This window comes from Chiroxiphia lanceolata, chromosome 2 (genome assembly GCF_009829145.1).
Source record: "Chiroxiphia lanceolata isolate bChiLan1 chromosome 2, bChiLan1.pri, whole genome shotgun sequence".
In the NCBI taxonomy this organism is placed as follows: Eukaryota; Metazoa; Chordata; class Aves; order Passeriformes; family Pipridae; genus Chiroxiphia; species Chiroxiphia lanceolata.
In genome coordinates, this window is record NC_045638.1 from 104666216 (window position 1) to 104692828 (window position 26613).

The following is a 26613-nucleotide window of genomic DNA, read 5'->3' on the forward strand; positions in this document are numbered from 1 at the left end:
GAGACATTTCTGTGAATGCCACATAGACATGAGGTGGTGTTACCTCCCGCATCCCTGCATTTTTAGGATTTCACTTTTTTTTTTTTTAACTATGGATTCCCCACAGGGTTTCTAGGATAGGAGAAATTCTTAGAAGTAAACTGCTAATGAAGCTTTCCTTGACTAGGCACACAGGTACGAGGGGGTTTGGTATTCATGGTGGTGTGATGCTCATATCCCCAGCTCTCATACATGATAGCTCTGGGGCCAACGTTTCCCTCTAGAATTACAGGCTGCAGAGGGTAGCTGCACCTCTCCCACCTCCCACCACCCTGGTGCTGGGCCATTGGCCCAAGCCCAGCAGTCTTACATCGGTCCTGTCTCAGCAACACAGTCCCCTCTGAGGATTTCTGATCTGTTTCTCCCTCTCCTCAGCAGTCTAGAGAACAGTATTAAGTCAAAGCTGAGGCATTCAAAGGCATGGAGTCACTGCTGGGTTGCAGGTGGCTTCAGGAGGGGCTTGGGAATGCACATGCAGAATGGCAGGTGTCAGCACTACGGACATTAGGAGTTTTCTTGGCATTTCACAGAAAAGAGAACTTTCTTCAGAGGCAGACTGCACCAAATTCCTCTAGAGCCCAGGCCTTCACTAAGCATGTTTCCATTAGGGATGAAATGCACCTGTGTTAACTAAAGCACCAGCTCCTACCAGGCAGCTGTAGCTGAAGAGCAGGACACCCAGCCCTGGTAACACTGGCTTGTGCTGCCTGGGGTGGGGCTGTGCTGTTGAGGGCTCTGTCCTGGTCTGCACAGTAGAATGGCAGAATCCACCAAAATCAGTGGAAATACTGCAACATGTGAAGTGCATCCCTTGTTCTTTCAGGTATGAGAATCCATGGTTATTCCATTGCTTTCTTTATGTCAACCTTATTTTACATCAATTATTTAAAATGCATCATTCCTCCAGCAGTAATAAATGAAGTCCTTTCTCTTCTGCGTGCCGTTTCTCATCGTTTCAGATGAAAAAAGCTTTTGCAACAAGCAGTTATTTGTTACACATATGTTACACGCTGATGTGAAGCCTGATTTCCCCGCAGCGCAGAGAAGAGGTGGAATAGTTAATATCCCCTCACTCCAAGAAAGGCTGTGGAATAATAACACAGGGAAGCTGAAATAATCACTCTGCCATCAGTTGTTCTCCCCAGGGCCTGCCCACAAGAAATCATATGGAGAACTGTTAGAGGCAGGCATTGCCAAAGATTGCCTGCTAATTTTACTCCCTGTAACATAATCTGTTTATTCAGGAGATGTGCTCTATCTTCTCTGCTGTGATTCAGAAGAATCTTAATCTGATGTGATTGCTTTCGTTCTCTCCCCTCAGTAATTAATATTGCTGCACAAAATCGGAGGCTCACTCTTTATTGCAAGCAATATATTATGAACTGATTCTTTGTGCTCAAGAAAACAATCTATATTATTAGCTCTCTAAATCTGCTTTTTTTATATAAAACAGCATTATCTTGGGAGCTGGTTGTTAAATGTCTAGATTTTTGCTTTTATTGCAAAAGAAAACTTAGTTAAAATGGAGGCAGGAATAGTCTAGAAAAGTATAGTTGATATTTAAACACAGCCTGTATTTAAACACAGCCTTTGTTTGAGTTTCAAACAGCTTCCCAAAGGTGTCTGTTGATAATCCTATTTATGAAATACCCACGGGACAGTGGTTCCAGCTCACTTTGCAGAATGGCTAATTTTCCTTTTCTTATTTTTCTATTTTGTTTTTTCATGTTCCATTTGAGTTTGGCCTGAGTTTCTGAAACCCGAGTGCCTGAAGCTGTGAGCCATTTCCTCAGAACAAATCTGAGTCCCAGTGCCTCAGTTTGAATTAAGCAGTGCCCAGAGCTCCCTATGCTCACAGGGTTCAGAAGCAGCTGCCCAGCGATCAGTGTTTATCAACCTCTTTACAGGACACTCTCTCAAACCAGTAACCAGAGGTTTTCTTCTCACTGTCCTGCTTTTCTCTTTTCTACTTTCCCCCAGGCTCCTGGATCAAATCAGATAATTCTCCCTCCTCCAGCAGTGCTTCTCATTCCCAAACATCCCACATCCACAGCAGCAGTAAATGAAATATGAAAACGTGCCCCAAATGCCGGTTTAGTTATGCGACAGGGGACACTCTCAAGCAGGCAAAATGGAAAGCAATTGCCTGATTACACAGTAAAATCAGTTGATGATAAATCTTTCTTTCCTGTGGTCCCTTTCTTTCTATTAATGTGTCCTTCCCTCATTATTTTACACTCAATATTCTCTCCAAATATGTGACGGTTAATGGACAGTTGAACGAATAGGACACTCACCTGGGACGTGCTTTGCTTTTGCTCGTAACTCTGCTGCAGCTATGATTTTCAACAACTAATCTTTGCCATGCTTCAGTTCCCTGTCTGTGAGGCAGAGAAGGCATTTCTCCAGAACACAGGAGCACTGTAAAACAGAACCACTTGAAGTCATCAGGTTGCTCAGGTATGGTTCTAGGGAGGCCCTTAAATAGCCTGAATAGATTAATGGAGTGGTGTGCCCCTGTCTGCCAGTGAAAGAGCTCCGAGGAGACTTCCCCTCACATCATCTGTACTTACACTACCTGTAACAGCAGGGAAAAGGGGCTAAGGAGGTGGGGGGGTGTGTGTGTACGCGTGCATGTGCGTGTATATAAAAAATTGCTTTTGACAAAAAAAATAACTGTGAGTTCCCCAAACTTGGCTTATGGATGGTAGAGAGGTTTTTGCAGAGGAAATAGTGTTCCCTAGCAACAACTGAACAACACTTTGCAAGACCCCTTAATGCTCCCTCGAAGCCATGTCTCACATCAAGACACTTCTTCTAGGATGGGCATTTCTCACCCAAAGGTGTGTTAGGAGGCCAAGAGGGCCTGAATCTATAAAGGCTTGCCTACACTGCCATGCACAGTAAAATGAAAAATTTGAATATCAGTGTTGGAAGAAATAACTGAGATTCCCCAGTGAAAAGCTGAGTTGAGCTCATAGCCTAAGGAAACACATCACCAGCAAGGCTGATTCATGGATCAGCTCCCTGGGCCAGGTGAGTCCCTGTCACAGTGAGTTGTCCCCTGCTTCACTCAAGATCGATACACTCATGTGCCTCCTCATAAAACCCTTCTCCCCTTCTCAGCACTTCTGACACTTGTAACTGCACACACAAGCAGTTGTTCGTCTGCATTTGCAGAATGTTCTGCGTAAGCATCACAGTGGCAACACCAGGGACTTAATATTTCAGCCAATCCAGAAATAAATTACTGTTCAGGACTATAAAAAGGGCAAAGATAGGTGGTTTAAACAAAAGATGGTACAGCTCTGTGGGCCTTTCAGGAGAAGCACTTGGAGGGGAACCAGAGATATCCTTGTTTTGCTTGACCTTAAGAGTCCTGCTTGTGCTAAATTTTTCCTCCTTTCTTTAGTTCTGCAGCATTATTTTATTTTTTTTCTCTAGTTTTCTTTCAGAACCACAGCATTCTGCAAAACTGGTGGGCAGAGCAAATAATAATAAAACCGTATTTTGTGGCACATATGCCCTTGTGAGCTGGGGATTGCTCTGTAATTGTGTATTAACACTGTAAAATGGTTTGCCACATGGCTGTGTTGGCTTAAATCACCAAAGAGTCTGAGGACACAGGCAGAAAGGGGGCAAAAAGGCCTTTAGATTCTTGTTCAGCCTCAAGAACATGCAGGAACTCATTTCTTCATGGTCCAGAGAACAGAAGCTGGAAGACTATGAGGACTCTGACAGATGCTAAAAATTCATCTTCCCTTGAGGAAGGTGATCAGGTAAGGTCTGGACCAGATTGGTGCCTCACCTGCTGATGAGCTTCTAAATGTAAGAGACTGATTCATGCGGTTGATTTCTTCTCAAGTCTTTTCTCTATATATCAAAATGGGTTGATCCTGCTTTTCAAAACAATTCATTGAGTTATATATCACAGTGGGATTATTGCAGGGATTATTGTAGGGAGGACCTGAACTCATGCAGATCTGTTGGATCAGCACAGTGGATACACCCCACGCTCATGTCAAGAGCATGACCAAAGTGGTCACAAGTGTGAGGATGCTCCAGGAGCAGATCTCAGCAGCTTGGTGGAAAGGAGGGGTCAGAGTGAGGTGATGCTGGGGAGGTGGTGTTACACCCACAGGCACGGCACGTGGGTCACTTGGCTATGCAGCTTGGCCTAACTCCTGTGGGAGCTCATTTCCAAGAAGAGTGTTGTCAACAAGAAATCTGAAATCCGTGAAAGGTGGGCAGAACTGGTGTAACCATCTGAAGTCTTAGAAAATATGAATGAATATTCATGCAAAAATGTTTTCATTGTTCGGCTCAGCCAAAAACCTCACTCTGACTCTGTTGTTCTCCTTGTTGAGTAAAATGGGTTGCAGTAAGCACAGCTTTTCAGACCACAGTTTCCTATATTTGTGTCATTCTTTGGACTTGTAATTAAATATTGAAGAGACAAAGGAGACTTGGCAGGCAGTCATACAGCAGTCTAATGTCATACGGTTTCTCTGAAAGAAAAATGTTCTGAAACAGATGAGACAATGTACTTAAATCTGAAAAAAAAAAGCCACTAAGCACTCACTGGACAAATACTCTCATAACATTTTTTCATCAGTACAAGAAAATCAATGTTTCTAAAACATCTGACTGTGACAATGGCAGCTGAAGGTCCATGTTAATGTTAAACCAGATTTTTGCACTGCAATCTTGAGTTTTCAAGGACCACTATTTTTCTACTTCCCTCCAAGCAAATTAGGCTCAAAGAGGTAGGAGGCCAGCTTGCAGACATCTCTTGAACAATGTATTCCTTTTTATGCAGTGATGAGTAAGAGGTTTTTTTCAGGTTCTCCTAGCTTTTGGTGAAAGGCCATCTTTTCTTCTCCTTCCTATTGAGATTTTCGAAAGAATCTCCAATAAAACTGTACAAACAGAACTGCAATAATTGTATCTGGCTTGGTGAAAATAAAGGGTTGTTGTCTGCCTTTCCCAGAAGAAGGGATAAACTTGATGTTTTCCTGGAAGCATGTGAACATGACGCACCCATGTATCCCTGACCTCCCGTTGCCCTCAACTAAAGATTGCTGAGACTGAAAGAATAAACAAATACAAATTTTTTAGAAGTTTGCAGCTACCTGAAATGCTCCTGCTACAAGCAGCCCCCAGAAAAAAGAGTGCAATAGGAAAGTTCTGTCTTACAGTCTATTCCATTTAATTGGCATAATTCTTCACACAGTTTAAGCATGGAGTGAATAACTCCAGAAGCTTAATTCTAAGTAAAACATGGGTTATATTTGCATAATACTTTCTTCTGTAGGATTCCACAAGCTTGTGTTCCTGCTAGTTTTTTACCTTTTCTTCAAAAGAAGAAAAATAGGCTTTCTTGTCCCTGACAGCAGGATCCAGAGCCTGACCTGTGCAGCTCAGCTGACATCCGTACAGCTAAATCCCTTCCTAGCACAGACCTGCCCTGTCCTTTCCATGCTAAAAGCTCTCTTCCCCATAAAACTAGGGAAGAAGCCAATGTCTTCCTCCTCTTTTAGATCCTCACTAACCTGAACATCACTTAATGCCTTAGTTGTGTATTTATGTGGTGTGAAAGTTAAACCACTAAAAACTCAGCTGAATAGGAAATTGCTTGCACTAAAGTTGCTTTTGCAACTTTTTAATGACTGTAAGTTCAATTTCTTGTTTTGGCAATATTAATTAATACCACTGCTGCCAGTGGAATTGGCTAGAGCTTACCATGTTCCTCCTGGGTTTTTTCTGATTATGAGTCCTAAAGGTCTTTTGTTTTTCTTTATATGACAGAATTTTCATGTCTGGACTCCCTGAAATTTAATCAAGCTGAACCCTGCACTATAATTTGTCAGTCTTTTTGTGAAGAGAAGGTTGCTTCTTTGGGGAAACAGGGACACCCAGACTCTTGACATCTATACAGAAGGGCAGGCAGACAACAAGATCCTGGTTCATACTAAGCTGGAGACAAAAGCCAGATCTCAGGTTTATCTCTGTGGTTGCAGAGGATGGGACCTGATTAGAACAACTCAGCAACTCGACTCTGGCAACCTTCAGTCTCTCTCTGTACAATGCCAACCAGGTAAAGCTGGTACACTGTGTGAATTATTTTCCCATAAACCAAATCTAAACTTGAGCTTATTACACCCTGTCACTTAAACTGTCGTCTGAAGAGAAGACAGTTGTTTGTGTGACTTCTGTTTCTGTGCCGTAAATTAAAACAAGACAAAACTCAGATTCTTGTAGCCAAAATGACACACAGGATTTGTAGTATGCAGCACTAAAGAAAACTCTATTTCCTCATTTTCTCCCGTCTTCTCTGATTCAGTAAATTCCATTTCAGAAGCTAATCATATTAAGTAGCTTAACTTATTATAGGCCTGATGGCAGGCAAGCACACGTAAGTCTAATACCCAAATTATTCTTAGGGAGACAATCCATTCTGTCAGCTAATGATCAAAGCTTCCATTTATATTCACAGTGCTATATACAAAATTATTTAATTTCAACATCTAATTTTTTAATTTTTCTTTTTATCCAGAAATGATTATGTGATAAACAAATCATTTGGAACATAAAAGAGTGGGATCATTGTAAATATCTCTCTGTATCTCAACTTACTTAATAAGGGATGTTGAAAATATAGAAAGCTATGACCCACAATGGTTCCTTTGGCTGCTCAAGAAAGAGAGAGAATACAGGATATCTTTACTAGAGATTTTCTTTACTATGTTTCTGAAGGCACATGTAAAGAGGGAACATTATTAGAAGTGATCCTGCTGTTCTCTGTCCTCCCTAAAGTTGTATTTTCATGTTTTTGCTTTATACTGTAAGCCTTGTTTTAAATAAGGAATGGAGACCTCTTATGGCCAGTCTTTCCTTTGTATTGTCCATTAAAATAAATAACTGGGCCTCTTTTCTAAATACGATTTCACATTTATAGCAGAAGAAGGCATCTTCTTCATGGGACACTGCAGAATTGATTGATCTCTTGGAAGTAAAGACAAAGTTTCTGTGAATTCTGGGATAAAGTATTCTAAAATAACAGTGGCTCTTTCTTAGCTGTTTGGTGATTTAATAAAACATCGTCTCCACTAAACACTTACAGCACTTCTTTAGTCCAATAGTTAGCATTTGCCCCCCAAAACCCTGTCTCAGTGAGAAAAAATCAGTCAGCACAGCTGCTACTCATGAAAATCTTTTGTGGGCTTTGGGTTGTATTCCTGTGTTTACATGTAGATAGAGTTGAACATCCTTGGGATTATTAACCTTAAATAGGAGAAGCAGCTATAGAAAGAATCATGAAAAGTCTTAAAAACAACCCAAAGTGCTCTTGAGATATGAACACTTCTAGAAAATATTGAAGAGAAACACATGGGTCTTTTTTCAACCCAATCACAGATGTCATTCAAAAATTCATTTTCTTTTCATCATCTTTGAGCACAGGCAGTATCTGTGATGGTTTTTTGCTGGCTCCCCTTTAGTTGTGTCCAACGCCAAATGTCTGATTACTGATGCAGATTTTGGGTAGCACCAATCTGAGTCTCAGGGTGTGAGGAACCTCCTGTTTCCTCAGCATACAGCCCTCTATCATTTGCACAACTGGATCCTCATCTTCCTCAGGAAAAAAATCTCACTGTTCTATTTCCAGAAGCTCCTGCAGCAGCTCCCTTGCTCCTGCTGCACATGCCGCGCTCTCGTGGGGCACAGCCCTGCCAGCACCAGGGCTCAGCGCCGAGGTTTGGGTCCTCTTCACCTCCGCAGCCTGTCTGTCAGTGTGGTGGCCAGAGGGGCTCCGAGCCTCACACCAGCCCAGTGAACAGTTCCTGGGTGTGACTGTGTGAGTCAGTGCAGACCAAGGAGCCCGTGGACAACCAGGATACACGGGGGAGCCAGGGCTCAGGGTGCTCCATGGGCTCAGGCTGCTCGGTGGCTACTGGTCCCAAGCCCAGGGGACAGTCATAGACAGGTTTGATTTACTAGTACACATCCAGCCTGTGCATATTTGCTTTGCTTTTGAAAATTGCCACAGATTTTGGGTCTGTGGTAAGTCCTTTCTCTGCTATGTGTATGTATAAATATATATATATGTGCACTGAGCAAACAGAGATTTTTTGTTTCATTTCTTTGTTTGAAATTCTCCGCAAAATTTGAGGTTTATGTACCCAGGGATGCACGATAACAAAAATATAATCTGATACTTGATAGCAGAATAATTGTTTCCTGCCTTTTGTTCAGGCCACTGTCAATTTGCCAACTTGGTTTCGGTTTGGTTTTTTTTAAGGCCACTGAAATGGCCTTCATGCAGGCGGAAAGTCACCCTGATGCCATGAAAAGAAAACAAGAAAACAAATAAAAGCTACATCTGTCATGTTGCTTGGACTATATTGACGAGAAGGGAAACCAGGCCATAGAAGTGATTATGTGTATCAGATGTCTGACAGCCTATGCTGTTAGTATTCTATGACTTAAATACTTTGCTAGAAAGAGAACAATAGTGCCTATAAAAAAAAGATTATCTGAAGAGGAAGTATGCCCTGATTTTCAAGAGTTTGGGATGGTTTTTTACCTAGGATTTTTTATTCTGCTTTTTTTTAATTGTTTTTTTTTTTTCCTCACTGTTATCTTTAAGGTAGGTGAATATGAAATTTACTGACCTTCATAGCAATAGAAGGTATTGGCACATCTCTTTTAAAATGTGCTTTTTTTAGGCTATCTGAGACTCAGCTCCTAAAGAAAGAAAAAAACCCCACCCATTACGACCTGGCTGTTAGATAGCTGATAAGTCAGATGAACCACCTGCTGAAGGCATCTTGTTCTCTTCATTGCCTGCAGATGGATCCTAGATAAAATGTGTACTCTGAACACCTGGGGTGGGTTTTAGTTGCTTAAATATCAGTCCTCACACTACTCTAGCTTTCAGCTCCTTGGAAGGGTAGTGTGGGGCTGGTGGAGATGACCTGGGACTCGTGGAGCCACGCATCTTCTGAAGTAGCAGGTAGGTTAGGCAGAGGCTGCCCAAATAACAGTGGATGTTTGTGGGTTTGTTATGGCTTTGTGCCTGTAATGCTGCACTTAGCAGAGGGGAGTATTCCTGTGGTCTCTCCCTCTGTGTTACTGTGGAATGTGCCTTGTTAAGGGATCTGCAGCTCTTGAAATTTGAAGTGAGACAAGAAAAGAAACGTAAATCTCTTGGCTCTTTCAGTGTGAAGAAAAAGCTTTCATTAAGTATGTGATAAAAAAATAAGCTTTAGGCCACAAGGAATTACTGCAACCGCAGGAATTGTTCTTAGCATTCCCTATAGCTCTGGGTAACACCCACCGTGATCTGCTGTTGTGACAGCGATGAAATCAGTTATAGGTGTGTGGGTGTTCATGTGTGTATCTATAAATTGTGGTGGGTCTCTGACACCTCTGTAACTACAAGAACTCCAGACCAGTGAATCTGTTGAGTTTCCAGTTCCTTTTTTGAGGCAGCAAGAAATGTTTTTCAACTGTGACCCTTTGCTGGGGGAGTGACATTAGTAGTGCCCAGCACTTCTGCTTCTGGAGCTCCTCAGCCACACACACTTTGGCTGTGGTACCTGTGGCTTTTATTTACACACTGGCATGGTGAGTCGTTCATTGAGCTTTAGTCCCATAACTGTTTGCTGGGTTTTGTGTTCTGATACAGAAAGTAAACTTTTTGCTTTAGTGCCACAGGGACAAGGCCAGTTTTGTGTATAAACATGTGCCTTTGGGTAAGATTGTGTAAAAATCCTGGAGGAGGGAGGGGAAGACACAGAAGTAAATCGTTCCCTATCACAACAACACAATAATTTGAACGAACAGGAAAATCCCTCTGGCTGGGAGGTGATTTGCTTGCCAGGACAGTACAGTCTGTAAGACCCGGAAGGTAGTGTAAATTCTGGTTCTTCCCCAGCATGCATGGGGAAGAAGAAGTTCAATGATTAGAAAAATTAAAGGTTTTTTTTTGTTGGTTCCATTTTTTTTTTTTAATTTCTTTTTTATGCTACTGCATTTCTGATGTAAACAGTGCTAGTGACAAAAATGAAAAAAAAAAAGCAAAATCAGAGGGAAGGGAGGGATAACTGTGGAACAAAGCTGGTGGTATCTCACAAAATGCTTGGCAGGAAAATTTCTTAATTCTTCAAGTGCTTAGCATTGCCCTTGAATATCCTTAAAACACTCACACCTCACTTTTTGTAAGTAAGTATCTACCAGGTGGCAGAACTCTGCCCAGCTCTGCAGGGCTATCCCTCCTTGCAGAAGCTTCCAGGGCTGTGGCAGGGAGCTGTGCACCTCGGTAGAGGTGAGTGAGTCCTCAGCCCCTGCAGCTTTTGCCTTCTGGGTCTCTGAAGAGCTGGGTAGTTCAGCTCCCTGTCTTGTAATCTCAGTTAGTTGGATATAGCCTCTTAATTATGCCATGAATTTGTGAGGAAACTGCTCATATCTTTATGGTGAGGAGATTAAAACTAAAATTGTCTGTTTCCTCTGCTGTTGTCAGTTCAACAAACTAACATGGAACAGAGAACTATCCATGGAGATGTCACAAATGCAGTCATAGCAGCAGCTGGAAAGGCTGCTATTGACTTTATTGCTGAAGGAAATGTTTGCTTAGACTGCGTCTGCAGGTAACAATGAATCTATTAAAATAAACCCTGCATTCATTTCCTGGCACTTCACATTTCCTGAATGCCTAATCTCTGCATAGAAAATAGCATTGTTGCTGTTTGGGGTTTCAAGGATGAAACATAACAGGTCTCCAAAGATATATATGTTTAAATATTATGTTTATTAACAGTAGCAGGGAGGGACCTCTTGCCTCTTCCATTTATTATTCTTGTGATGAACCAGGAGCTGTGGTGTAAAGATTTAGAATTTCACGTTTTTCAGGAAACCAGTTGTTGTGTGAGGAGTTCCCTTCTTGTGTTTCTGGTGTGTACCAGTTCAAAAGAAACAACCATTTCTTGGGTTTAATCCATCAACCTTATCATTCTGGAGGCAATAGCATATTAATTAAAGTAGAAAATGAGTGCATAATCATTTTATTCACCTGCTTTGTGGAGGGAAAACCTGCTGTTCTGCAGTGAGACTTAACCATGAACGTGAAAGAAAGGGGCAGCACAAGAACCATAAGTGTATTTGGAGACATCACCTGGAAAGCAAATAGAACATACCCTCATGTCAACTGGCATTCAGCAGAATTTACTACTTTTATGCTTTATAGTTAGTGTTTTGAATTTTATTTCATGTAAGAATGAGATCTAATTAGAATAAATACCAAATATTGCATTACAGATGCCAGATGTTCTCAGTATGAATTATCTTATAAGTAGCGAAAGCTCTTGCTGCTATAATACCTCAGAAGTACCAGACAGTGCTTGCTGCAGAGTACTCTAAGACTGTATCTTTCATCTCATTCTTGACAAACAGCTCTTTGTCCAAAGAGAAGCTCTAAACAACTACAGGAATATGTCAGTTTGGGATGCAGCTTGTATTAATAGAAGGCAAATCTTTCACAGTTGTGAAATCCCCCTATATTTACCATTTCACTGTTTCACTGGATTAGTCCATTTGTATTTCTTCCTAATCAGAAATCATCTTGAAGTGGTGGTGTGGTTTAATCCCTGCTGGCAACTAAGTACCACATGGCTGCTTGCTCATTTCCCCACCCAGGGTGGGATGGGGAGGACTGGAGAGGGTAAACCTGGTGGGTTGAGATATGAACAGTTTAATAATTGAAACAAAATACAACAATAATATGTTATTAATAATAATAACTGTAATGAAAAAGAGAGAGAGTAACAGAACCCAAGTGATGCACCCCACAGTTTCTCACCACCTGCTGACCAACGCCTTGCCTGTCCCCCAGTAATACTTGGCCCCTCCCAGCCAACTACCCCAGTTTATATACTGGGCATGCTGGTGTACAGTGTGGAATATCCCTTTGGCCAGCTCAGGTCAGGCGTCCCAGCTGTTTGTGCACCTGCTCACTGGCCGAGCATGGCAATCTGAGAAGTCCTTGACTTGGGGCGAACACTAGCATGTTATCAGCATTATTCTCACATTAAATCCAAAACACGGCCCTGTACCAGCTACTAGGAAGAAAATGAACTCTATCCCAGCCGAAACCAGGACAAATGGGATCTGGGGTACAGACTGTTGACCAGCTTTGTCACGTGAGACCCAGTCCAGCCCCTTACTGGCTGTGGGATATCCCTTCTACATGTCATGGTTTAGCCCCAGCGGGCAGCTAAGAGCAATGGAGCTGCTTGCTCCCCCTTCCCCAGAGGGATGGAGGAGAGAATGAGAAGAGTAAAACTCATGGGTTGAGGTAAAGACAGATTAATAGGGAATGCAAAACAAGGAATTAATTCATTGCTTTCCATGGGAAGGCAGGAGTTCAGCCATCCCTATGAGAGCGGGACCTCATTACAGACACCATCACTTTTAATGTCCCCCTCCTTCCTCCTTTCCCCAGCTCTACATGCTGAGCATGATGCCATGGGGTGTGGGATATCCCCTTGATCTTTAGGGTCAGCTTTCATGGTGGTGCCCCCTCACAACTTTTTGCCCACCCTCAGCCTACTCACTTCTGGGGTGAGGGGCAGAAAAGGCCTTGACTCTGTGCAAGCACTGTTCAGCAATAATGAAAACATCCCTGTGTTATCGACATTGTTTTCAGCAAAAGTCCAAAACACAGCCTCAACCAGCTACTATGAAGAAAATTACGGGTACCCCAGCCAAAACCAGCACAGTGCATCAGGTTAAAATGCATAAGTACAGAAATTTCACTTTTAATAATTATGCATCAAAATATTATGTAACTTCATGGAAGAGATAAAGAAATTACTGTAATGCAAATAACCATTAGAGTGCTCTAATAAATGGGAATAAACTCTTTAAATAGTGCCTATACATGATGCTGATAATCATGGCTAGTTTTGAAAAGATGTGTATTGTGAGTCTCAGTTCTATCCTAGAATAAAAACTAAGGATTCTTCTATATAGCTGGAGGAAAAAAATCTGTTCTCTAAAAATAAATTTCCAACTCTGCATCTTTATGCTGAGTAAGTGTATAGCATCACAAGTTTGTGGTTCACTTTTGTGAGTAGCTTTTTTTCCAGCTACTGGTGAAAGAATTGTTGCATGACTTTAGTTCTCGTGGTGATGCAAAGGGTGGTTTCAAGAAGACTTTCTAATGCAAAGCTCGTACTGTGATGGAGTGTACTTCCTGATGTGCTGTCTAGCAGTGGAAGAAAAGCAGCTGGTAATGCTGAGGGATTGAGGTATATAACTAGGAAATGGTCTGAACCTTTCTCTTTATGGAGAGAAACAGACCTTAGTGAGACTTAAGCATTTACTCAAAGTATATGCTGGGATGTTGACCTGGCACTGTGGATGATTTCCCTAATTTTTTTCTTTTCCAACCATCAAGACAGTGAATCTGAGCTTCAAGTTCACCTGCCCAGTGCAAATGCATCTTTGGAAAAAAGGGGAAATATTGGATTAAGCTGAAAGCATTGTTCTATATTGAAGAAAACTTGGAATTGCCAGTGCCTAGAAGAAAGACCAAACCTGTAGTGGAATAGCTGTTAAAGAAAATGACGCATTATGTTCAAGATAAGAAATTACTCAAAATAATCTTAGCGGCTGAATCTTCTAGAAGCAGATTAAAAGCAGGAGTTTAATTTAGATGCAGTCACTCGATCTTGCAGGACAGATGTATTTCTAGAGATAAAAGTTTGCCTTTGAATAATCCCAAAATCAGGCTTTGGCAACATTGTGATCGTATCCCTTAACCTTGGTATGACTCTTCAACTCAGGAATGAATGCTACTGTTTCATTTGCTGCCAAGCTTTCAGTTGCTGGAAAGGAGATGGTGAGGTTTGCTATGGTAACATCTGCATTCTGAGGTGAAGTATTCAGCAAACAGGGCTGAAGCTGAGTATGGTGTACGTGATGTTTAGTTTGATAAACTATTGAGCTGTTACCCCAGGCTTTGACTGATTGTAGATGCTGTCTGCAGGAATGATGGAATATAGCTAGTTAATGGCTGATTTGCCTTATCTTTCATTATGTGTAGCACAGTGCTACATTAAATCTACTTACAGTTCATCTTAAACCAGTTGGCATATCCTTATTGTCTGCAAAAATCTGCTTCTGCCTCTCCAGAATTATGACCTTTTCTTATTTTATTTTGATCAACATTTTTGTGGGAGGTGACAGTAGGAGGAGATTCTGTGACTGATGCATTAATATATTTTTAACTAAAGGCAAGTTAGAACTATGTTGATACATGGTACAATGATTCTGTGCTCTGCAATTTTACTGAAGCAAAATAGGGGGCTGGGGGCAGGGAGCACAGAGGAGTTGTTCTATTTGCCTTCGTGAACACACTAGACTGTTCTCAGGGATCCACACTGAAGTCTAATTCACACAAGGAACACGGGATGCAAGTGGGGTGTGCATCCAACCCTAGAGCTCAGCAGATGCTACAGATCCCTCCAATTGCCTGGAATCCCAGTTGGTAGCAGCTGTAGATTGATGGGTTCAGGGTATGCAGGTAAGTGTATTTAACACTGTTTTGAGACATGCTTCTCTTTAGATGCAGAATTATCTCCTCCTCTCTGTTGGGTTGGTGTTACGTGGTGTCCTACATGGTTTGTGTGAGTGACATTAAAAGCCACAAAATACCGAAAACACACTCGGTGTTGTGTAAAAATCAAACACCAAATAGCCAAATGTGGCCTGGAAAGAGACTGAATGATAATTTCAAGTGAGAATACTTCTTCATGATCATCAGTTTGACTTTATAAAGTGGCTTGGCCAGTCTTTGCTTCTTACCATGGGTATTTTTTGGCTTCGCTACAAGCTCAGTGGAATCATTGCATCTGTTTGTACTATACCATTTTAAGTTTACTTTGTGCCATGTACACAAGAAATATAGCTTAAAACCCTGCTTATATCATAGAGCGTATTCCTTTGGTAAGAAGCAAAATGGATTTTGTGGTAAATTTTATAAGCATTTGAATTCTTATGACAAAATAAACTGAGTATAGTGTCACCCCAGACTGGCAACAGTGTCTTGTTGGAGAATGAAAAGGATATGACAGGCAAAACTCAGTTATATCTTCTTTGTTTATGGTTTTGTTTTATAAGCAGGGGAAGGGACAGAGCTGCTGGTTTTAATTCATCCCTTAAAGTGTAGTAAATGTAAAATGGGAGTGGCTAAACAACAGTAAGGAGAATAATTTGTAAGTGTTGAAATACAGTAAGTATTTGGGGAATACAGACTGAATCTTAGGGATAAATTATTTTCATGTTCTTCCTGGGAATCCTAAGCTAGTCCAGCTCTCAGTAATTTTTGCCCCACACTGAAATGAATTCCTCTCTGGGTGTCCAAGTCCTGCCAAGTGGAAAGGCAGGATTGCTGGTAACAACCTGTAAAGCGCCCCATCGCCTCCCTTTCACGGGCCACTGGAAATGCTGTGCTACATGTTTGCTGCTGTCCCTTTGGCTAATCCTGTGAGGAGCAGCTCTAGTGAAATAAACAACTACAAATTGACTTTCAAGTGGCCGTCAGACACATAGAAACCCACAGCGTCTGTTTAATGGCAGCACAGAGCCAGCGCTGTGAAATCCTAAAGTCAGCCAGAGTTACAAATGTGGACTGTATCCCATTGAGATACAAAACCACCGCATTCGGAGCCAGGCTTGCCATCAAACTCACAGCAGAGCTCAGTGTTTGAGTTATAATTCAGAGGATTTAATCCTTCTAAAGCAATATTTGTAGGAGCACAGAGAAAGGAACCTCTTTCCTTCATTATAAGATGTTATAAATAGCTCCCCAGAAAAACAAACCTTTGCTACATCCCTGAAATCTAATAAATGTAATATTTTAGTCTTTGACACAGCGTGGCTTCAGCCACTGATTAGATCTGTCTCTGCATATGCATGCACAAAACGCAGCCGTAGCAATGGATATACCTTCTCAGTTGAAACTGTATCAAGTTTTCTTAACTCTGAATTCTTTGTTTTAAGCGTATGGTGAAATAAGCCTTTATTTGGTTTATCCTAATCGATAAACCAAACAGATACAAAACGTGTACCAATACCTTGCCTTGTTCCTTTTTTAGGAACGTTAATCTTCACACTGACCATGTCTGCAGCTTTCCTCCTGAGCTCAGCAGGAAGGAGAGATGCCTGAGGAAGGCTTTGCAGGAGCCAAAGCTGCATGTTTCAGCGTTAGCTTTACTGAGGGCTTTCTCTCATGGATTCTCATTGCAAATAAAATGATTGTGGGGAAAAGGGAAAACACTCAGGGGCTGGAAAATAACAAAATCATAATCCAGCTTTTCCAGCAGTGCTCATAAAACTACAGAGAGAAGGAAGCCTGGAAAACAACACCTAAAAGAATATTTAATTACTATGTTAACCTTCCTTACACTGGATTTTTTCCCTAATACCGTAATATAAAAAAAAAAAAAAGGCTCAGAATCCCAAACAGTCTTGCACAAGCTCATATGATTTTATATACCACTTTACAACTAATGTGTTGCACAGGAAACCTTTATAAATTCAGGGAAATGTTTTGTGTTTAGCATTTCTGATTTTTTGGTACTTCCTTGTTAAGAAGCAAGGACTTTTCAACCTATTACATTGCTAAAAAAAAATCCACTTTTATTCAGAGTGGGGGTGAATATATAGCCTTTTCACTAGTCTAGCTGGACTGATTCTAGCTTTAACTTGATCCAAGGCAACTTGCTCTCATTGCCTCAGATATCAGCTATTTCTAGAAGTGAACAAGAATGTTTTCTTTGGGAAGGCATTGTACTTAATGATCTGAAAAATATTCTTTCAAATATGTATACTCAGCCTCCTAAAAGAGTGTGTTAAAGTAGGTAATGTACTCATAATAGCATTATTCTTTCTTGGCTTAACCATTAACTCTCTGCAAGCTGCAATAAAGAAAAACCTGACCTGTGTGGAATTGGGGCTGACACAAGCTGAGTACAGCTGCTGGGTACTTTTGAGGGAGGAAAAAGTCATGCTGCCCATCTTCAGCTCACATGGACTAATTCACCAGGCACATGTCCCTTCCATTCTGTGACCAGCACATACCTGAAAAACCTGTTCAGTTTGTCAGTGTGCTTGGGGGGTGGGAGTTCTTGACAGCTTGTAGTGAGGAAAGCTGAAAAACTGAGAGGATACATGACTTCACATTTCTGGAAGCCATCAAAAGAGGCTCTCCAGGCTCATAATCCTGCACCTGAAGAGAAACCCAACTGAAATTTTATGAGTGCTACTTTAGGGACTTTGTGGCACTTCAGTATGACATTTTTTCTTTCCAACCAGTTCTCCAGGATGTTCCTGTTTGTGTGATGCCTTCATAGGACAGCCCTGTATTAATGAATGGGCATGGAGTTAGGCTGGCTCTGTTGATGTCCTAGTCTATACTAATGGAAGTACAAAGTGGGGTGAAACCTTGGCTGTCCAAAAAAATGCTCCATTCCAAAACTTTCACTAGCTTTGCTGGAGTTTTATGCACAGTACTTCAGTTCTTTGCACAGTATACTGATAATCTATCTTTAGGGGAGCATAAAGCTTCCAAAATCCATAGGTGTTCTAAGTAGCAATGAAGATTAGATGACCTTGATTTATTGTACAAAATTCACAATATTCTGTAATATATAAATGCTCAGGCTATGCAGTTTTTCTGTCACCAGGACAGACAAGGAAATATTGCTCATATATCTCTCTAATTCCGTAATTTCTCCCATGCCTAAGTTGTCATTAAAGATCTTAACTACAAATCATGCTATAATTTTGCTTGATGATATAGCAGACCTCACTCAAACTTTAGGAGACAGAACAGTCTCTTGGATGAATGAGCTCTTTGGAGCTGTTGGAAGCTCTATGTAAACGAAATCCAAAGTAAAATGGATTGTTGAGAAATGCTACTTTCTGCTGGTAAACAAAGCTGCTTCAACATGTGGGCTGATAGAAGAAAGAAATAAGGAGGGATTCATGAAAGCTTCAGTGAAGGATCTCAATTTGTGCTTTGGGGGTGTGTGGGGGGGGAAAGGCTGTGGAGGAGACCTCAAAACACACTATGTAGCTGACCTGGAACAGAAGTGTGTTACAGGGGTGTGCAATCTCTGCTCTGCTAATACACTGCATTCTTTTACTTATAATTTATATCACTTGTCCTGAAAGACAGAGATGTGAACAGTGTCCCTGAAGTGCAGTCAGGGATAGCTAGAAGAAGCTCAGACCTTTCCCTTGTCCTTGCATAGCCTGGACCTCCTCTGACACCCAGAGGTTTGCAGATTGAAGGGAATAACTTTGTTGGTCAGACTCCACCTGGAATACCAAGATCCTTCACAGCTCTCACCTGCTGCTCAGATGAGCCTGCTGCCTGGCCCAGCAGTGTGTTCATAAGAGATTTTATGGCACTCTGTGCACCATTTATTTCCTCACTAGATATGCTCAGAGCTTCACTGCTTCACTCCCTAGGATGCTGCCACACAGCCAAATATAATTCAGTGCCAGAAGAATGTTGATGGCTTGTCAAAAACAAGGGAAGGTGGACTCTGAATTGCCAGAGGGCGAGCTCCTGGCTGCTGAGATATGTCTTGCTGAGGGGAACTTTGTCACAAGCTTCATCCATTTTTCCTGAGAAATGCTCAGGTTGCACTTTCTGTGGGATATCACTCTGGGATGTTGCTGGCTGTCTGTCACCACCCTGCAGCAACCATGGTTCATCCATCGCTCGAAGCTGAGGATGAAAAGTCGCTGGAGACCACAAATAGAGACAACCTGCATGATCAGCCTCTCTGTGTCAGCTTTGGGAGCCTGTTTTTAATCTGCTGGGATAGCACTTGATCTTTGACAGATGTATACTGGAAATAGAAATATGATTAAGGAGACAGAATGTAGCCAGAGCTGATAAAGGGCTTTATTTACTTTTCATCAGGTCTTATTTCAAGAAGATTCTAATCTTCTCTTAAAATAGATGTATAAAAAGGGAGAAAACCATCCTTCTTTGTCATGAATGAGCGACCTTAAAAGCACCTGTTCATGAGTACTATAATTATTAACATTGCATTAGCATGGCTATAAGGACTAACAGGGCTACAATATTACTGGCATCACAGGGATGTGGTGGGATGACTCCTGTGACTAAAGCGCTGGAATGGAAGGATACAAGCTCTTTAGGAAGGACAGACAAGAGAGACCTTAGAGCAGTCTTCCAGTACCTAAAGGGGTTCCAAAAGAAAAGCATAAAGGGACTTTTTACAAGACCATATAGTGACAGGACAAGGGGGGAATGGCTTTGAGGTGAAATAGGGTAGGTTTACATTAGATATTAGGAAGAAATTCTTTATTGTGCAGGTGATGAGACAACTGTACAGGTTGCCTAGAAAAGCTCTGGATGGGGTTTTGAGCAGTCTGATACAATGGAAGATGTCCCTGCCCATGGCTGGGGGGGGTGGAACTGGGTGATCCTTAAGGTCCCTTCCAACCTAAACCATTCTGTGATTCCCTTGCTACCTTTCAGCTGCTGGTGCACTGCTCACCTCTCTCCTGCTGAAATCCAGAGCAAAATTTCTAGGCAAAGCTGATGATTGTGTTTCCTTAAGTGCCCTCTGCTAATCAAAAGTAATTGCCAGGTTAGAAGGGTTTCACTGATCTTCTTTCTCAGTCAGTTGGGGTTCTGTAGGCTCATTCTCATGGGGCTGAAGAAAGCTCACTAAAAATGAAAATACCAGACTTCCTGCAAGGCTTATTTGGATTTGGGATTTTTTTTTTCCTAAAAACGACTTGTTCTAATTCTAGAGCAAAGAACCTAACTGTTATGCAGAAGGAAGGTAATTTATGTTGGACCTTTGATGTTCAGTAATCAAATCACTGAGATTTGATGATGGGATTATGTACCAAGGGTATTTCCAAGTTAGAGCAAGAAGATGTCAAGTGACGAATTTCCCTTTCTTCCTTCAGCTAATACTTTTGTCATAGAAATTACTTCTAGTATATCTGACTTCACATAGGAACTAGGACTGTTCCACAATTATTTTAGCCAATTACTTAAACCATGTAAGAAGCTCTTAATTATAGTTTACTGAAATAAACCAAAGAATTGCAAAGTTATTGTGTTTGTACATATCTTTGTCTTAACATATGTAGCTTTGAGAGATTTGTTTGTAATTTGCCTATTTTTCTTGAAACCACTGTTGTAGTCACTTTCAAATTTTAAAAAATGGTAGCACTAGGAAAAATAATGGAAGATTAAAAGGGTGTGTTTTCTTACTGCATGTATACCTAGCATTTATTAGCATTATTTTTAGAAAATAATTAGGAATAAAAAGTAATCAAGGCAACTTGCCTTAAAAATACTGAGCTGCTCAGGTTCTTGCTGGGATTAATGTTTCTGGGGCAGCAGAACAAGGACAGTCGCCTAAGACAGTATTTGATATCAGAGTACACCTATGGAGACAGTACACTTGGTTTCACAATGTGAAAATCACCCATATTTCACAAGTGAGGCTTATTATATTGTGTTTTTCCACTTTTTTCATGAAACATAGCATTACTCATTTTTTTAAGAAACTGCTTGCTCAAACGAATTCAAGGGAACTGTTTTTCATTTTTTAAATTTTATTCAGTGCTTGCGGGCCCCAGGCTGCAGGGAATTGTTATTTGGTGCTTTAAACTTGAGCTGTGGAGTTTAGCTGGAATTGATCTCAAAACTTTCTCCTTGTTTCCTGACTGACCACACAATGCCATTTTGTTTCTGTTGCCAGCTGCTGGAGCAGCAATTCCTGTAATCAAGATGAGGGTGCTGCCGCTGTGTTTCTGTTGGGGACAGTATCAGATGATTGGGAATTCTTTAAAAACTGAAAATCACTTCCTTTGAACTCCCCGGGTCTTGTGTCTGTGCAGGTTAGGCTGCTTTAAGACTTCTTGGTTCAGATGCAAGTTTAAAATGTAAGCAGGGGTCACATCACATTCCAGTAAAGGTCTGTGTATGTGTGCATGGCTGCCTGGAGAAATCCCTGGCTGTTTCATGGAGCTGCTGTGCAGTTCTGGCAAAAGGCCTGGGCTGAGTGGTCCCCCACTGCCGTGGTCCTCTCCTGCTGAGAAATGCCTGCTGCTCCAGTCTGGCTTTGATTTTTATTTTTTTTTTCCCCCAAACATAATAGGCAATTTATTCCCAGCAAAACTGACCCCTTTTCACTGTTTAGAGGTAGTACCTCAGGGGATAGAAACAGCAGAAAGTCAACCATACACAAATTCTCAGACTTCCCTAATTCCTCAGGAGTTCTAGTCCACGAGGAAATGTTGGCAAACCTTTTCTCACATACCTGAGCAAAAATACTCTTTAGCAAAGATAAGTGCCCATCATCTGTCCAATCATCTATTCTTACATAACACCGTGAGAAGACAGAGTATCAAGCACAGGGATTTAATCTCAGAACACGGTCATGAGTCTGCAACTCCAGAAACTCCAGAGGTGAATGTGATCTTTTGTCTCAGGAACAGAGGGATACTAAGGACTGAAGTCACAGTAGTGTAACGAGGATTATGAAAGAGCAACTTTCAGTGCCAGGCTTGTGCTCTGAAACTTAGTAACTCATTTCTGTCTTCTAAAATGGCTTTTGTCCTCCAAAAACTCTGGTTTAAATGGTGGAAAATTGACACTATGCTCTTTAACAGGGTAAAACACCTTCTATCTGTCAGAAAGCTTTGAATATTTCTGTTTTACCATGGAAAAATCATCTTGACTTCAGTTGATCATGGTGATCTGTGCTAGTATTTCCGCACGTTTATATGTTTGGGAAACCATTTTCTGAGGCATGATATAGTTTAACACTACCAAGATTTTCTGCAAGTATATTTCTTATTGACATGGGGTTTAAGCATTTACTGTGAAGTTGTTTCGTGTTTACTGTTGTGGGCTGCTTTGATAGCCCTGTGTTCTTTCAGAGCATGCACTCAATAGAATTGAAGAACAAATAAAAGTAAGTATCACGCATCAGGTATTCTCATAAACCCACCCCAAACTTGTTTTGCCTGCTAACCAAACAAAAGAGTGTTCCAATTGCTTCCTCTTCATGCACTAGATTTTTCTGTGGGCTTACTGTCTTATTCTACCCTCACAGAGACATAAATTACCAAAGTTTATTCCAAGTGATATGGGTCTACAAAGTAGAGAAGTGGCCTGTCCACATTTGAACCCCTTGAAAAAGTGCTGTATGTGGTAGAATGGTGTCAGTGTGGAATTAAAGAGGAAGGAAACAGCCATGGGAACAGGGCCTTACAAACTTGTTATATATAGTCACAGCCTCCAGTCTCATTAATGTTGTTAGACATTGCTGGCCTCCTCTCTAGTCACCAGCTGAGGACTCTGGGTGTGCACAACAGCAGAACTGAGCTCAAATTGTAGGCTGGCATTGATGCAGCCTCTCTGACTTAACTGGCTATGACTGAGAGCAGCATGAGGTGACTCAGGAGATAGGCTGGGGCCATGCTTTCCATATATAATTGTAGATCTCTCCCTTCAGAAGCTGCTTGTGTGTTATAAACGGAAGAGAGGGAGAAACCTCTCTGTAGGCACAGCTGAGGGATGTGAAAACTGGAGGGGAATGGGATGCAGGCACACAAAGGTTTTCTTTTCTGATCTTTAGACCACCCTTGAAGGCTCTGAATTGCAAACAGGGCCACTTATTGGGTCAGCAGATGATGCATCTACCCTCACTTCCTGAAGGCTGTGCAGACCTAAAGCAGTCTCTGTGAAGGTTTTGTCCGAACACATCATGTTGCCATCTGCAGTAGAGAAAGCTCAGTGGTTCATGGGTGACTCGTCCTTCCCCGTAGGAAGAGAAAATGGAAACCCGTGAGAGAAGGGTGCTGTGGGAAGTGGGAGACACCCACGTCACCCGCTATGGCAACGTGAGATAGTCCCTACTTGAAAGGCAGGGCTGCCTTGTACTGTTGATAGATTTGGAACTGAGCTCTGGATCTTAAGTCCCTAAAATCTGTGAGTACGGACATAGATGTTGGGTTTAATCAGTGATAGATGATTTAAAAACAAAAAAAAAGGCAGTATAACCCAGTAGTCTGTCAGAGTTGTCTGATCCTATAGCTGGGATAGCAAAATGGCTTGTGAAATAATTCAGTTATGACCTCATATTACAGTGCAGTGGAAATAGGGTTAGAGTAAAAACCCAAGAATGCTGAAAAGTAGATATTTTTATTTAGAAGTGTACAAGTACAGAAGGGAATGTACAAAGGCTGTATGTGAAAATTTGCACCTGCCTGGGTTCTCAGTTTAAGCTTTCCAAGTTAAAGATGCCACGGTGATGGTAAAAGACATGCTGTGTTTTATATCATCATTTATGGTTGTGGATTTCCTTCCATCTCTAAACTGCAATTAAATGTTCCTATCATCCTGTAAATTAGCCTTTCTCTTTTAAACATCACATTTGCAACTCTATGTTCATATAATCCTGTAATTATGTAACTATTTTCATTTCAGCACTGAATCAGCAATGTACTTAAGCATATGAATAATCTCTTTGAACCCAATGGGACTCCTCACATGCTTAAAATTAGGCATGGTTTAATTACTTTGCTAAATCAGCATCTATGCTGGTGTACAGAAATGGGGATAAAGGAGGTGGATTGCATCTACTGTAAACATCGTTATTGAACTGGACATTTCTAAACTCTAATTTTATCTTGCTACTTTTAATGTTTTCAACATTCATTTTAATGAATCATATTACTGGAGACACCATACGTGAAGTATTTGGATTGAATCACATCTTTTAAAACCATTTTCTCTAGAGGCAAAGCAGTTTTAAGAGGCTTGAGCCCTCCCTTGCCCTGTATTCTCTCTTGAAGTTGTCTGCCCTTTCAGGCGTGCCATTGCAACTGGTTGGAGATCAGTGCAAGAGAAAGCCTTTTTTTCCATTAGAAGTGGAATGCTGTGCAACATGATCCTGTGTTGCAGAGGTATATTTTACATGGTGATAAACTGATAGTGGAGATGGAAAGGCTTAGGGCCACCTCAAACCACTAACACTACTGAAGAAAATGTACATCCTGAGAAAGCTCTACTGTGGTCTTCAATCCTAAAATTGCACGTTGCCCAGGGTCTGTAATGTTAACATTTTTAACCAAAGCTTATCCATGAAGTCTCTAGCATTTACCTTATGATATATGAAATAGGAAACTTGAATCATAGCCACTGAGTTGGAATTACAACTCTTCTATATTCAAACAAAACTGAACTTCAAGAAGTACCCTCAAAGAAAGAGGGAACGTAAAAGAATGAAATGAAATATTGCAGACTGACTTCTGTAACAGAATATGCAAGTCTGTACCAAGTATCTCCAATTTTTACCATAGGAAATGGAGGCAAACAGGCAAAGTTCTTTGGAATTAAGTACAAATGAATGATTTCTAGAAGGCACAGTGTTATGATAATTTTAAAGGATTTTTCTCCACTGTCATCCAAGCATAGAAGAGTTTTCAGGAAGCAACAGCCTTGCCCTGAGTCAAAACAGTCTGATATCTTTGGTACTTACACAGGGATTATTTTACAAAACTATCAAGACAATCAAAATTCTCTACAACAGGACAGACATGGACAGAATTCTGTCCCAAGGTCAGCATTTAATCTTAGCATACAAAGAAAACAAAAAGTGCCAAAATATGGTTAAGGACTATTTTAGAGACAGAATCCATACAATGGTGTTTAAGGTTCCTGTATGTGGCTTAATAAGCACTAATGGAGATGGAATTACCCAAAACTGTGAATAATGAGAGGCTGCCCAGACAAACGTTTATAGAACAAGGTGGCAGCCTGCAGGCAGCCTGGATCTCAATTAAACAGCCAGCACACAGTCCCATTAAAAAAAAAAAAAAAAATAAAGACAAAAGGAGCGGAGGAGGGATATTTGTACTTCTCGACTAGGAGAGCTATTTGGGGATATTCACAGAGAAAATGGGAATGGACCCCTTATGAGGAAAAGAGGATTTAGAAAGGATCAAACAAGAGGGGATTTGATCTATTTATTTCACAGATTATGTTCTGAAAAAGAGATCAGTCTGTGAAGAAAAGGCCTGATTATTGCTTTCTGGTTGAAATTCTGTTTCGTACAGGTTTTAGTGGTAGTGAACTGGTGGTGGTAACACTACTGAGAGCAAAATTACTAATGCCCTGGAAGGCATTACTGGAATAATTTGCCACCTTGCACAGCTCAGTCCATAACTTTACCAAATGGTTCTTTGCATCAAATCTTTACCTTCTGCCTGAAGATACCTTCTAAGCATGTAATGTTGATTCACAGATTTGCTTGGATAGAGAATAAATACCCTTCATCCAGTGAAATGTGTGTTTTTGCCTGAATTTCTCTAGCTTCAGCTATCAGACATCATGAGAGTCAGTTAAATAGGTCTTTTTATATCTCATTCCACCAAAAAGGTCACTGAGTTACTATATATTATATCAAAAACCTGCTTTGCCTTCTGATGTTCTCACAGCAGTCACCTCTGACTCCAGAACTGGGCTGCTGTGGTCCAGGGAATCCAATTAAGCAGCCCCTGTATAAGAAAAACATAACAATGTTTAGCACTCCAGAATGCAATTTAGTTACCTAAAACCTATTTTATGCGACCTAAAATTGGGTTTGTAAGGCTCCTGTTCCTATTCACCTGTGCAGACTAGACATAAATGGTGTTTTACATAAAAAACTGAGTTTTGCAAGTGAGAAGAAAGACCACGGGGTTATTTATTTAATTAATTGTTTATTTGATGTTTGTTTTGATGTCAAGCACTGGGACCACAGTGTCCTCACAAACTGGATGATGCCCCAGTGAATTTCTAGGCTCTTGACCTCAGTGGAGCAGTGGTATTTACTGGCTTCTCACATGCTGCAGTAGGAAGAGCTGGGTACCATGGAAGGGACCTGAAAATTATACAGCTCCTCAGTCTGTATTTTGTCTGAATATAATATTAAAGAAAATTAGGATAAGGGTATGACACAAGTTCTGCTTCTTTAGGGCTCTGGAATTTACTTGTCGCTCCATGTCTTCCTCCAGCTAGAATCTTTATTTCCTTGCAAGAATAGATCAAAGATTGTTTTCTCTTTTGAAACATCCCTCAAGAAAAGTTTTTCTGCATTCTGTTGCAAGTTTTGACTGCTGTGTGGAAAGTCCTTGGTGATGTACTCTGGAACATGGGTCCCTCCTCATTTTCTGCGAGATGACTGTATGGGACGCATAGGTACTCATATTGTTTGCTTTGTCAGATTTATCAGTGCTATGTAAAGGGGTAAGAGTTATGGCTCCTTGTTCCTGTGTCTCCTTTCTCATGGAATTCTTTTGGTTAGAAGGGCCCCCAGGAGGTCTCTGGTCCAACACTGTGCTCAAAGCAGGACCATCTCTGGGATCAGGCCAGGTTTCTCAGGGCTTTCTGCTGGCAGGTCTTGAAAATCCCCATGAATGAAGGTTTCTTTTCCTTTCTTCTCCGATGGATGACAGCCA

General features: G+C 41.1%; 1 long non-coding RNA gene across 1 annotated transcript in view; it reads left to right on the top strand.

Moving 5' to 3' along the window:
• Positions 1-8902: 8902 nt before the first annotated feature.
• LOC116783354 overlaps positions 8903-26613 on the top strand; it is a 38763-nt gene continuing 21052 nt past the window's right edge. The window contains exon 1 of the long non-coding RNA XR_004355648.1: positions 8903-9052. This is a non-coding gene — a long non-coding RNA (uncharacterized LOC116783354). The remainder of the gene's footprint in view (positions 9053-26613) is intronic.